This window comes from Aquarana catesbeiana, linkage group LG06 (assembly GCF_042186555.1).
Source record: "Aquarana catesbeiana isolate 2022-GZ linkage group LG06, ASM4218655v1, whole genome shotgun sequence".
NCBI lineage: Eukaryota > Metazoa > Chordata > Amphibia > Anura > Ranidae > Aquarana > Aquarana catesbeiana.
Genome location: NC_133329.1, coordinates 252583200 through 252596735, shown reverse-complemented (window position 1 = coordinate 252596735; position 13536 = coordinate 252583200). Strand labels below are relative to the sequence as shown.

The 13536-nt window shown below is 43.7% G+C and overlaps 1 protein-coding gene across 1 annotated transcript in view; it reads left to right on the top strand.

Annotated features, from left to right (window-relative positions):
• Positions 1 to 13536, top strand: part of NEMP2 (nuclear envelope integral membrane protein 2) — an 84869-nt gene that overhangs the window by 16108 nt on the left and 55225 nt on the right. The window lies entirely within an intron of this gene.

Genomic DNA, 13536 nt, shown 5'->3' with positions numbered 1-13536 from the left:
AAAAAAAAGTTAGCTTGCATGTGTTTGAACCATTGGGATTTTGCGATTTAAGAGGGATCTTGTGAGATCGTAAGGCTTGTTATCTTCCTCAGTGTATGAAAGACCTTGTTCCAGTAAGACCTAATGTGGGGACAGGTCCACCAGATGTGGAAAATTGTGCCATCTAGTTCGCATTCCCTAAAACACAGGGAGGGAGCTTCTGGGTAGATCATTGCCAACCTGGAGGGGACATAGTACCACTTAGTTAGGATCTTGATATTCGCATTAATCAGGGAGATATTCAGGATACCTTTTTATAGGAACGTTGGAAGACTTGGGACCATACAGTTGCATCCCACGAATGCCCCATATTCATCTCCCAGGCGTAGGGTGGGATGCCTTCCTTACATGCCAAGGAAGAGTAGATCAACAAGATACCTCCCCTCTGTTCCATAATTTTGGAACACTGTTGTTCGTACGGAGTGGCTTTGGGGGGTTTGTTCCTATCTGTCCAGATAGAGTTGAAAAAGTGTACAATTTTGAGAGAATCGGAATATCTCCGAGTTGGGCATTTCTGGTTTATTCCTACAGTGTCTCAGATTAATGGGGCCTGCCAGTGTGAAGTAGTGTCCAATGCGGAATAGGTCTTTGTTTATCCACCAACGGAATGCTTGGATGTTCATGCGTGGGGGGGGGAGCCGGATTGTGGAAAATGTGCAACAGTGGACGCATGGGAGAGATGAGTGTATGTTTGTGATTTGTGTTGCACGGTGCTACTGAGTGAGAAAGGAGTAGGAGACATAATAGACGGTCTGGATTTCATTTCACGCCATAGGAGGTAGTCTGTTGTGTTTAATGGAACTGCTTGCCTCTCCATGGAAATCCAGTCAAGTTTAGGTCCCCTAGAGTAAACTATTGAGATTTGGGTAAGTTGGGCTGCTTGGTAACACCACCACAGGTTAGGAAGGCTTAGACCCCCCCCCTGCAACTTTACTCAGTAAAGGACCTCTTTGGCGCACCTGTAGCCTTTATTCCCCCAGATAAAGCTCATGATTTGTGATTTGGAGTCCTAGGAGGAATCGTTTCTTGATAGGGATCGGGAGTGATCGAAACAGATACAACATTCACGGAAGAAGGGTCATTTTTACCGCATTAATTCTGCCCAGCCAGGATAGACCACTCTTCGACCACCCCGCTAAGTCCTCGCCACAGTTACGCACCATAGGACAATAATTGGCCTGGATGAGCTTTTTTTTTTTTTTTTTTGTATGGAATTGCATCAATTGCCCAAGTAAATGCAAAGTTGTGTTTTAGTTGAGAGACCAGATTTAGATATGTTGTCTTTCAGACCCGATCCCAAGTCAAATTCCCTGAGTATATGTATACATTAAAGGTGGATGTTAGGGGGGAGGTAAGAAATAGGAGATCATCCGCAAACAATGCACATTTGTGCTCCTGTTCTCTGCAAAGAACTCCCTTGATGTCAGCGTTGGTTCTTATCGAGATAGTTATAGTTTTTATAGCTATCACAAAAAGCAAGGGAGAGGGTGGGCATCCTTGTCTAGTCCCCTTGCCAATATCAAAGGTCTCAGAGTACCTGCCCAGTAAGCGCACCTGTGCATTAAGCGATGAATAAAGAGAGTGGATGATACCTAGAACGTTGGGCCCGAAGCCCCATCTTTCCAGGATTTCATAGATGTATGGCCAGGACACGGAGTCAAAAGCCTTTTGCAAGTCTATCGAGAGGAGGAAACCCTGCTGGGGAGGACCGCCATCCCATTGGGAGTCGAGCAATGAAATAACGTCAACCTCACTCCTGATCTGGTCTGGACCCTGTCTCCCGGGGATGAAGCCCACCTGGTCTTTGTGTATGTATGTAGCTATGAAACTCTCTAGTCTGTTCGCTAACGCTTTAGTCATTATCTTTAGATTGTTATTGATAAGCGAGATTGAGCGATAGTTGCTTACCTCACTTGCGTCCTTCCCTGGTTTGGGGATGACAGAGATATATGCAGAATTGATGTCTCTACCTAAGGGGGCTCAATCCCTGAGAGAGTTGAAGAACCGTGTCAGATAAGGTGCTAGACAGGTAACAAACTTTGTAGTACTCGGTAGAGAAACCGTTAGGCCCAGGGGATGAGCCTAGCTTGAGGGACTTGATGGTTTCTAAGAGAAGGGGACTTCTAGAAGATCGTTGTGGCATTGGGCTATTGAAGGGATAGGGAGTTTAGTGAGTCAGGTCGCCTGCTGGGGATCGAATTTTCGGGAAGGCTAAAGTGCGTTGTTTGGGACTGTTTTGTGGCAATAGTGAGTCAAAGAGCTTCGCTTGGCCTTGGGCGTAATCAGAGATAAAGGTGTAGGTCTTTTTATTATTTTTTTTGTGATGGACCAACACAAAGTGGCACATAATTGTGAACTGGAAGGAAAATGATAAATGGTTTTCAAAATTGTTTACAAATAAATATGTGAAAAGTGTGGCGTGCATTTGTATTCAACCTCCCTGAGTCAATACATTGTAGAACCACCTTTCACTGTAATTACAACTGTCTCTTACCAGCTTTGCACATCTAGAGAGTGACATTTTATTGCCCATTCTTCTTTGCAAAATAGCTCAAACTCTGTCAGATTGGATGGAGAGTGTCGGTGAACAGCAATTTTCAATGGGACTTCTTATGGCTTTCTTTCAACAATGGCTTTCTTCTTATTACTCTTCCATAAAGTCCAGATTTGTGGAGTGCACTACTAATAGTTGTCCTGTGGACCAATTCCCCCACATGAGCTGTGGATCTCTGAAGCTCCTCTAGAATTACCATGGGCCTCTTGGCTGCTTCTTGGATTAATGTTCTCCTTGCCTGGCCTGTCAGTTTAGGTGAACGGCCATGTCTTGGTAGGTTTGCAGTTGTGCCATATTCTTTCCATTTTCAGATGATGAATTGAACAGTGCTCTGTGAGATGTTCAAAGCTTGGGATATTTTTTTTATAACTTAATCCTGCTTTAAACTTCTCCACAACTTTATCCCTGACTGTTGTGTTCCTTGGCCTTCATGATGTGGTTTGTTGACTAAGTTTCTCTAACAGACCTCTGAGGGCTTCACAGAATAGCTGTATTAATACTGAGATTAAGTTACACACAGGTGGACTCTATTTACTAATTAGGTGACTTCTGAAGGTAATTGGATCCAATAGTTTTTAGTTGGGGGTATCGGAGTAAAGGGGGCTGAATACAAATGTACGCCACACCTTTCAGTTATTTTTTTTTTTTTTAAATTGAAAACCATTTATCGTTTTCCTGCCATTTTGTGTTGGTTTATCACATAAAATCCCAATAAAATACATTTACATTTTTGGTTGTAACATGATAAACTGTGGAAAACGCTAAGGGGTATGAATACTTTTTCGAGGCACTGTAGGTCCAGGGGAACAATTAAAGATTTACTTACCCGATTCTCCATTCTCCCTGCTGCTAGTCTGGTCCCTGCCACGTCTTCTCCTCCCCCCCCAACACTCCAGCAACTTAGGGTCCTAACATCATTAGGACCAATACAGGGTCAATAGCCCTGCAATGTATGGGGGGAGTGCCATCTGCTGGGGGAGCTGAGAAATGGGTAAGCTAAATTATTTCTCCTCTCCCCAAAACAGCTGCAATAGATAATTTTACCTTTTCCCCAGCGTTGCGCAAAGGCCCACTATAGTAAAAAATATTGTTGAATATTGGGTACCAGCTTCAGTAGGTGCATTCAGTATATAAATTCCTTATTCTATTTCACACTTTTTTTTTTTTTTAATTTAAATTTTATGCATGTTTGCATACAGGCTAAGCCTTCCAGCTAAAGTAACAGCTGGGACAAACTACTGCACTGACAGTGATGTTTACAGTGGTCTGCTTTTATTCATATGACATAACACCTTGCCGACCATGCACTGTAGTTTTACTGCTACAGCGCGGGCTGGCTGCACAGAATTGTGTATATTTTCAGCAAGTGCCAATGAGTTATTACTGACACCCGCTGATCGTCGGAGCGATTGACTGGAGAGAGCTTAGTGTATGTTAATCAGGCGATGTGCTGGTTTTTGTTTCTCTACAAAGCAGGGAATAAAAACTGACACACCTTTTTAGTAAAAGCACCACACAGTAAACATAGGCACACATTTAACCCTTTGCCCCAGATAGTGACCCCTTCCCAGCCAGTGTCATTAGTACAATGTATAGTATCAGTGGCAGTTAGCCAGTTCCCACAAAGTGTCAGTTAGTGTCAGATGGCCCACTGTCTCGCTATAAGTCGCTGATCACCTCTATTACTAAAAAAAAACATACCAGTATATATCTCATAGTTTGTAGACGCTATAACATTCACGAAAATCAATCAATATACACTTATTGGGATTTTTTTTTTTTTTTACCCAAGACCTGTATCAGGATACGTTTTGGTCTAAATGTATGAAGAAATTTTTTTTTTTTTAATCTATTTATTTGTATTGCAAAAAAAAAACCCTGTGGTTATCAAATACCACTCTATTTGTGGGGAAAAAATAGATCATAATTTTGTTCACGTATAGCGTTGCATGGTCCCTTAATCATCAGTTAAAGTAGTGCAGTGCCAAATAGCAAAAAATGGCCTGGTCATGAAGGGGACAAAATCTTTCAGACCTGAAGTGGATAAACCGTTAAAAAAAAAAAAAAAAAAAGCTTTTGTTGCAACTGCTTAAAATGATTTAGTTGGGTTTGGGCTTTAATTTGTTTGTTGCTTACTTAAAGCAGAGCTGCAGGGCACATTTTAAATATTACTGGTAGGCAGGCTTTTATTGCAAAAGAGAAGGTATCAGGGGTGCTCATCCTTTTGAAGAGCATGGGCCACTTAAGTGATTTTGTAACCAATCATGGGCCACAATGAAATGGTTCAGAATTTAATTTTTTTTATTTTATTTTAAATATCATAATAAAGATTTTAAACAATAATTAGGATCATAATTTTCTGTGGCACCAGTCCTGTTGGATGTTTAACCCCCTTCCTGACCAGAGCACTTTTGGCACTGCGCTGCTTTAACCGGTAATTGCGCAGTCTTGCACCGCTGTACCCAAACGAAATATCGAGCTTTCTTTTGGTGGTAATTGATCACCACTGGGATTTTTATTTTCTACTTTGTTTACTTTGATAGATTATATATATATATATATATATATATATATATATATATATATATATATATATATATATATATATATATATATACACACAGGCCAAAATGTATTCAGCCACATGTCTTGGGTAAAAAAAAAAAAATCAATAAGCATATATTTATTGGTTTGCGCAAAAGTTATAGCATCTACAAACTACAGTATGGTATAATTACTGGAATTTTCCATAGCTTTTAGTTTGACTGCCTCATTCTCATTTCTGGAGGTGCTAAAATGGCAGGGCAGTCAACCCCCCCCCCCCCCCCCCCAATTACAAGTGATTGCAAAATGAAAAAAAAACTGTTTTTCTCGAATCGTCTTCCAGGGCCGCATCCGAGAGAGAGGCTCCTCCTCCCTGAAACAGGAAACACATTAGTCCACGATTATAAATTTGACAGTCTTACCTGCGTGCCTTAGTTGTTTGTGATCCCTTCGGACCCACAGGAGCTGCAAAAAACATTTATTATTTTACTTGTCTGTGCTTGTTGCAGGAGATCCCCTGTCCAGCATCCCATCCAGCCCAGCGGGCCTTCGGAGGGCGAGCAGGAGCAGCAATTTGAGCGAAAACTTGCTCTGTCTGTGATTTCACCCCTACAGAGGGGTCTGCAATCATCCCCCCAAGCTGAAACAATGCACTGGCATTTCCCCCATACCATATTCCATGCTGGTGGAGGGACCTGCCGCAGCCTCCACCTGCCGCCGAACGGACCGCTACACGGGTAGGTGCTAGGCACAGCTTCTAATTTTTTTCTCTTTCTCTGCGTCAGCCCGCCCGATTGCCACCTCCGTTTGCCACTGCAATCGGCGTCCTCAGCGCAACCAGCAGTAGATCTAGCCTCAGAGAGCTAAGCTAGCTTCTTCCCTCGTGGAGGCTCGTTGGGGTGTACAAAGATGGCGCCGACACCGGAAAAACGTCATTTCCGGTCACGCGGTTCTGGTCGATGGCCATTTTCCCGGAGACTGGCGCCTTCTAGGAAAACAGAGCAGGGCACTTCCGGTGACATCATTTCCAGGCGTGAATTTAAAAAAAAAAATAGAGAAAAAATAATTTAAAAAAGCAGCAGAGTCCCCCTCCCTAATGGAAACCCAGGAAGGAGGACACCAGCAGCAGCGGCGTGTGCAGGTACATCCACCAACTTGCACGGGGTCAGCTGAGGGCGGGCCCGGAGCTTAAGCAGGAAGCAGTTAAAAAAGGCCCCTCTAAGCAGAGGATCCCTGTGGCTGACCATGTCTGATGCTTCTCCACCCTGCCCTGCAGATCCTGCAAGTCAGAACAGCTCCAAGGTAAGCCAGAATACTCCAGGGTCACCTAAAAGATCTGCTCAGCTCTTTCAAAAAAGAAATAAAGAGCACCATGGCACCTCTACGGTCCGCAATAAAGAAGTTACATGCGCCAACAAGTGCCAGTCAGACCAGTACCCCGTCTACCAGCGGGACATGCGTTCCTTCAGGGAACAGGCAGAATGGCAAGAATCTAAATCTAAACAATCCGAATCAGAGGATGGCCTTTGTTCAGACTCTGAGGAGAAAGATTCCCCTCAGAAGACCTGGATAGCCTTCTAAAAGCTATAGCCAACACGCTGGGTATCAAAGAGCAAAAAGCCTCAGAGCTTACACTACACTACAAGATGTACAAAGGATTGCAGCCCAGGAAACCTAGAACATTTCCTGTACACCAAACTCTCAAGGACATCGTCAAAAAAGAGTGGGGGGACCCAGAGAAAAAACTCTACATACCAGCAGCGGTCAAGCGCAGATACCCATTCGCAGAGACAGACACCAAAACTTGGGCTAAATGCCCCAAAGTGGATGCCTCTCTGGCAAGAGTCGCAAACAAATCAGACTTGGCCTTCAACAACGCGGGTACCTTAAGCAACCCTATGGATAAGAAAATGGAAGCACTATTAAAGAGGGCCTGTGAAGCAGAGGCGGCAAACCTGAATCCAGCAATAGCTTTCACCTGCACAGCCCACACTTTACTAATCTGGTTACCCTAGCTACAAGAATTATTGGAGAGTGACAGACCTAGAGAAGAACTAGTAAAAACCATCCCCACACTGACCAGAGCGGCAGCCTTTCTAGCGAATGTCTCAGCCGAAACTGTGAGAATATCTTCAAGGGCCACAGCACTAGTTAATTCAGCCCGAAGAGCCCTGTGGCTGAAGTCTTGGGAAGGTGATATCCCCTCCAAGATCAGACTTTGGAATCCCATTCACAGGTGATCTACTATTTGGGCCTGACCTAGAAACTGTGCTAGACAGGACCGCAGCAAAAAACAAGGGTTTTCCCCGAACCAAAAAGAAGCAAGGGAAGGTGCCCCTTCGGCAATTCGAAAAATTCAACAAGCCGGGAGCAAAGAAGCACTGGGGACAACAAAACAAAAAAGGCAAAGGTGAATTCATCCTCAAGCCTCCTAACCCAAAGAACAAAAAAATAATGATTCATCAGGTGGGGGACAGACTCGCAGCTTTTGCCCACCAATGGAGGGAAGCAACGAAAAACAAATTCATCATACTCACCATAAGAGGGCTACGCAATAGAATTTTCTGCCTGCCCCCCAACCAAGTACCTAGTAACCATACTACCAAAAGATGAAAATCAGGCAAAGGCCTTTTTAGAGTCCCTGGAAAATCTACTAGATCAGAAAGGGATTTGCCATGAACCTCAAGAGGAGGAACAAACGGGGTTTTATTCCCATATCTTTGCAAAGAAAAAACCATCAGGAAAGCTAAGACTCATACTGAACCTCAAGCCAGACGGGGTTTTATTCCCATATCTTTGCAAAGAAAAAACCATCAGGAAAGCTAAGGCTCATACTGAACCTCAAGCCACTCAACAGAGGAATAAAATACAAAAAATTCAGAATGGAGTCTATTTACTCAATCAGAAATATCCTACCATGGGGGGGGGGACATTCATGGCCACAATAGATCTACAGGATGTCTACCTACATGTAAAGGAGGACCATCAAAAATTCCCGAGGTTCACAATACAAGGGCCAGCAACCACTCTACATCTGCAATATACAGCTCTCCCTTTCGGCATCTCTTCGGCACCCAGGATCTTCTCAAAGATAATTGCAGAATCACTAAAAGGTCTAAGACAACAAGGCATTGGCGTAATACCTTACTTCGACAATCTACTATTCTTTGCAGATTCAGAGACCCTAGAGAACAACCTGCGCACAAGTATGTCCTATCTACAAAACCTGAGGTGGATAGTGAATACAGAAAAATTGCAGATGACACCAAGCCAGAGAGTTGTGTACCTGGGCTATGTACTGGACTCCAGACTAACCAAAACCTTTCTAACAGAAGAAAAGGACGAAAAAAATCACACAGGCAGTAACTTCTCTAAGAGGGACCAACACCGTTACGATCAGACAAGGAATGGCAGTGATAGGACTGATGACATCTTCAATCCCAGCCATCACCTGGGCGCAGATTCACATGAGACCTCTACAGAATTACATTCTTTCCCAGTGGGATTGCAGCCACTCATCCCTAGACAAGTCCATTTCTGTTCCGACCCCAGTCAAACGCTCCAATGGTGGCTCAGTCCGCTCCGATACATCAAAAGGTGCAGATGGGCTCAAGCCGACCCTGTCAGGATTACCACCAATGCCAGCGCCCTAGGCTGGGGAGCACACATGGAGGACCTCTGCACATAGGGAAAATGGGACTCCAGATGGTCCCAAGCCTCCTCGAACATGAGAGCTAAAAGCTGTGGGGGAAGCATTAAAAGCATTCAAACCAGCTATACAGGGAAGAGACGTAAGGGTACAATCGGACAACGCCACGACAGTGGCATACCTAAACAGGCAAGGAGGGACAAAGTCCCAAAGCTTGATGAGGCTGACGGAAACAATCCTGCTGTGGGCAGAGACAAACATAAGATCAATATCTGGCATCCACTTGAAAGGAACAGACAATACGCTGGCAGACTTCCTGAGCAGGAAGACCATAGAACAGAGGGAGTGGTCGCTGAACAAAACAACCTTCGCACAAATCACACAAACTGGGGGGGGGGGGTAACCGAGGTAGATCTGTTCGCCTCCAAAGCAAACGCAAAATCACCAACGTTCTTCTCACTGGATCCCACAGATGGCAACAGCGGAGTAGATGCTTTCAGTTAAAGCTGGGGACGGCAGCTGTGTTATGCATTCCCTCCAACTGCCATAATACCAAGAGTGATTCAAAAAATAAAGGCAGAGAGAGCAACGGTGATACTAATAGCACTGCACTGGCCCCAAAGGGCATGCTTCAACCACTTGAAGACCCTCAGCATCCAACCTCAACTGACACTGACAGACTGTCCAGATCTCTTATCACAGGGCCTAGTCAACCATCCAAACTTCAGAATAGTAAAGCTTTCGGCTTGGTTACTGAAAGGGTAAGACTTCAGAACAAAGGGCTGTCAGACAAGGTGTTCAGTACCATCCTAGACAGCAGGAAACCCGTGACTAGAGCAATCTACGAGAAGGTGAGGAAAAAGTTTGTCTCCTGGAACAAAAACAAACAGATTCCCGAAAGAGAGATAATCCCAACAATTCTGGATTTCCTACAAGATGGAGCAGACAAAAACATCTCCCAAAGCACACTGAAGGTACAAGTGGCGGCACTCTCCTCGTTCATGGACACCAGACTTGCAGAGGATCTGCTGAAAAAGCGATTCCTAATGTCGCTTAAAATGAACAGAACTCCATCTTGGGACATGGCCACGGTGCTTACAGGGTTTCTCTCTCCTCCCTTCGAACCAATGGAAGATGGCTCAGACAAAAATCTCACACTAAAAACGGCACTTCTAGTGGCCCTGGTATCAGCCAGACGAGTGAGCGAAATCCAAGTCCTTTCTATGATGGAACCATACTGCCTGGTACAAATAGACAAAATAATTCTCTCGCCAGACCCAGCTTTCCTACCCAAGGTCTCTTCAACGTTCCATAGAACCCAAAATATCATCATCCCTTTGCTCCCCAAAACTATGGACAGCAAAAAAAGAGACACTTACAACAAGCTAGATGTAAGAAACACATTCATAACATACCTCGAAAGAACGAAGGATTGGCGAAGAACGACCTCTTTTTGTCCTCTGTGTGGGAATTAACAAAGGGAAGCAGGCATCCAAGAATACCATCAGCAAATGGATAAGAATGGCCATACAGACGACCTATGAGGCAGAAAACTTCACCCCTCCAAGCGGGATCAGAGCACACACAACCAGAGCCTGGGCGACCTCGGTTGCAGAAAAAGCAGGGGCAACTCCGGAGCAGATCTGCAGGGCAGCGACATGGTCGAACTTCAGTAACTTCGCAAGGCACTATCGTATAGACCAGCTGTCCGACCAAGACCAGGCATTTGGTTGCAAGGTGCTCCAGTCTTTATCCCCACCCTAATAAGTATTGCTTGATACATCCTCTCGGATGCTGCCCTGGAAGACTATTCGAGAAAACAGTTAGGTACCTGGTAACTCTTTTTCTAAGAAGTCTTCCAGGGCAGCACTAGTTCCCACCCTTAAACGACAAATACCAGGTATAATGGGGGAGCTTAAAGCTTACTGATATTTCCTTCGGTGCTTTAATACAACTGAGGCACGCAGGTAAGAATGTCAAATTTAAAATGGACTAATGTGTTTCCTGTTTCAGGGAGGAGGAGCCTTTCTCTCGGATGCTGCCCTGGAAGACTTCTTAGAAAAAGAGTTACCAGGCACCTAACTCCTGTTTTTTACACAAAGTTGTCACTAAATTGATATACTGCTCATACAAACAATGTGTATATGTGGAATTACACCCCAAAATACATTCTGCTGCTTCTCCTGAGTACGGGGATACCACATGTGTGGGACTTTTTGAGAGCCTAGCCGTGTACAGGTCTCCGAAAACCAATCGCTGCCTTCAGGCTTTCCAAAGGCGTAAATTGCTCATTTCACTTCCCCCCTACCTATCGCAATTTTGGAGGCTCTGAAACATCAAGATAGCACAAAACCCCTCAAATGATCCCATTTTCAAAAATAGACTCCCCAAGCTATTTTCTGAGAGGGATGTTGAGTCCATGGAATATTTTATATTTTGCCACAAGTTTCGGGAAAATTACAAATGGTTTTTTTTTTTTACACAAAGTTGTCACTAAATGATATATTGCTCACACATGGCATTGGGTATATGTGAAATTACACCCCAAAATACATTCTGCTGCTTCTCCTGAGTATGGAGATACTACGTGTAACATTACAGCTTGTGTTGAAAGGGGTCATCAGCAGTCCGCAAGTAGTGGGGGACGACATTGCCAAATTAAAGACTTGTGCTACACACTTTAGCCACTCTGTGCTTGCAAAGCAGCGTCTTTGAGCCATCCAAAAAGATCTTGGCCTCCCCCAGCACAGCATCATTCAGGATGTTCCCACCTGCTGGAACTCCACATTACATATGTTGCAGAGGATGCTGGAGCATAAGCATGCCCTGAATCTCTATGTAGCCGAACATGGCAAGTTTACCACACCTCCAGCACAACAGTGGGCTATCATCTCAAATATGATAGATACACTGGGCCCTATTGAGGAAGCGACTTTGGATATCAGCAAGGCAGAGGCCTCCATCTCCTGCATTATCCCATGCATTGCTGAAGATGGTCACAGCACAAGGGGGATCAAAACGCTCAGGGAAACCATTTGGCAATGCTTGGAGAGACGATTTGCAAAGATGGAGGATACCAAATGTTTGGTGCTGGCAACACTGCTTGATCCTTGGCTCACAGGAGAAAATGCAGAGAGACTGTGTTTCCTGAACTACAACCTGAAGCTCTTAAACTGGGAGTACTAAGAAAACTTTTAAGTGATGGATGCAGGTGAAGAAGAAGAGAATCAGGGACTGGAACTGAAACTAAAAGCCTAAAACTAAAGATGATGTGCACTTTTGTATTGTTTACAAAACTTACCTCAGTAATGGCCATTATCTATTGCTGTTGATTACGTTAATTTCTTTAAAAATTCTTGATTACCTCACCTGTTTTTGTGTATTTTTAAGATACATAGTTGTATTTTTTATCTAAATTACATACAAGTGCACTGATTGGAGGCTTGTTGTGTACTTCTGTTTAATAAATGCTTAATTTAAGCAATTTTCTGTATCCATTCTTTATTATTTAACCACTTCAATACCAGGCACTTTCCCCCTTACTGCCCAAGACAATTTTTAGCTTTCAGTGCTGTCGTACTGACAATTGCGCAGTCATGCAACACTGTACCCAAACTAAATGTTTATCATTTTCTTCCTACCAATAGAGCTTACTTTTGGTGGTATTTGATCACCTCTGCGGTTTTTAATTTTTGCGCTATAGACGAAAAAAAAGCGACAATTTTGAAAAAAAAAAACTGATGGGCGGCACTGGATAGGCAGCACTGATGAGGAGCTACCGACAAGTTTTACTGAGTGGCGCTGATTGGCACTGACAGGTATTACTGATGGGGCACTGGCACTTTTTTGGGCACTGTTGTGGGCACTGATCTGCACTTTTATGGGCACTGACAGGCTTTATAGAGGGACAGGCTGGCAGGTGATGGGCATTGATTGGCAGCTGATGGGCACCTGATTATCAGCACAGACCCCCCCCCCAACAGGGAGAGCCGATCGGCTCTCCCTGTCAGCGTTAACCGAGGAAAGCCGTTTACCGGCACTTCCTGGTTCACGCGATGATCAGTTGTGATTGGTCACAGCTGATCACGTGGTATGAAGCCTCTGTCAGAGGTTCCATACCACGATCAGAGTTGCGGTGTGTCAGTTTTCGGCCTGTGTACTTAGCTAGGCTTTTTTTTTTTTTTTTATGTCAACTGTGTAGTTGCTGTTTCTTAACAAATCAAACTGAGTTGTCATACCACCTGTTGTTTGTGTGTGGTTTTTTTTTTTTTTTTTTTTTTTTGTACCAAATTCTAAACATGAGAACTTTTTAAAAATAACTAAAATAGGACATATTCCCAGATCAAAGTTTATCAAACATTTTGAAAATTGAATATGTTCAATGCAAAAATAAATAAAAACGCTAAGGATGCTTAGGTTTATTAACATTTTGTTTACTAAGGTCCTATAAGAATGTTTTGTTTTTTTAGGTCAAGCCAGGTGCAGGGCCAACATTTTGTGTGATTTGTTTTTCTTTTTTTTTTTTTCTCATTTTATTGAATATTTTTCTTCAATATTTTTTTATTAAAAGTAGGTCATAACAAACATTACATAAGAGACAAGTAATACAATCAAAGGGGTTGTAAACCCTCATGGTTTTTCACCTTAATGCACCAAAATCTTCTGTAGTGCTGCAGCCCCCCAGCCCCCCGTTTTACTTACCTGAACGCTGCCTTTCTCCGGATCTAGCTGGTGTCTTGTATCCTGATTG